Here is a 1,286-nt window from a genome sequence, read left to right on the forward strand (position 1 = left end):
CCCAGCCGCTCCATCTCTCCACGTCATTGTCTCTGCCTCCATCTCTGGTGTCACTGCTTCTCTGGATAGGGTTCTGCACTCTGCTCTTCTCCCTTGATGGCCGCAGGATCCTCCTGGACTCCTGGACTGCAAGATGAACCACTCCCCTCCTTTTGTTACAAAATGTCTACCTTTATATTTGCAACATTCACAATCAGTCCTGATAGCAATTATTCACTATTGAATCACAGGAGTCTTATCCCCATCTCCTTTCACCAGCCCCATCTAGACAGGTTGGAAACCACTCAGTGGAAATTCTACCTTCCCCTGTACCCTCTGAAATGAGGCATCCTCTTGAAAACTTGTAAGCCAGTCAGACCATCTCTTACCACTCCATTGCTATTCCCCTAAAGCAAGGAAATACCATTTTTAACATGATTACTAATTGTTGTTGTTGTTGTTAGGTATGCCATCAAATCAGTTCCAACTCATAGTGACCCTGATTAGGGTTTCTGGGGAGCAGTTGAGTTTGAACCACCAACTTTGCAGATTGTTATCTACTATCAAATCAGGGAGTGCAGTGGCTCCATATGGTAAGCACTAGACTGCAAACCACAAAGTCCGCAGTTCAAGTCCATCAGCCACACTATGGCAGAAAGAGGAGGTTTTATGCTTCTGCAAAGATTTAAATTTACTGATCACTGGGAGAGTACAGAGCTGGGCACCATTTCACTCCACCCTCTCGATGGGGTTGCCATGAATACAGGACTGATTTTATAGTTGTTATTAAGTGCCATTGAGTTGGCCCTGACTCATAGTGACCCTGTGTAGGATTCTCAAGGCTTTAAATCTATGAGTCAGAACCCACTCGACGGCACTTAACAACTATCAAATTGGTCCCAGATTCATGGCAACACCATCGACGATGGAGTGAAATGTTGCCCAGTTCTGTGCCCTCCTGGTGATCAGCTAGGAAACAGACCACTATGATTTATAGGGTTTTCATGGTCAGATTTTTGGCAGTAGATTGCCAGTCCTTTATTCCTACTCTGCCTTAATCTGGACACTCTGCTGAAACCTGTTCCGTATGTTGTTGTGCACCGTCAAGTCAGGTTTCCATGCATAGACCGTATGACATAGGGTTTCCAACGCTGTACTCATCATAGGATGTCGTCAGGTCATTTCCCCATGGAACTGCTGGGTAGATATGAACCACTAACCTTTCAGTGAGCAGCCAAGTGCTGAATCATTGCATCACTAGGACCCCTTTGCAAAAGGTTAAGAGGTTGGAATTGTAGCCTTTCCCA

The sequence above is a fragment of the Chrysochloris asiatica genome, unplaced genomic scaffold, assembly GCF_000296735.1.
Source record: "Chrysochloris asiatica unplaced genomic scaffold, ChrAsi1.0 scaffold00001, whole genome shotgun sequence".
In the NCBI taxonomy this organism is placed as follows: Eukaryota; Metazoa; Chordata; class Mammalia; order Afrosoricida; family Chrysochloridae; genus Chrysochloris; species Chrysochloris asiatica.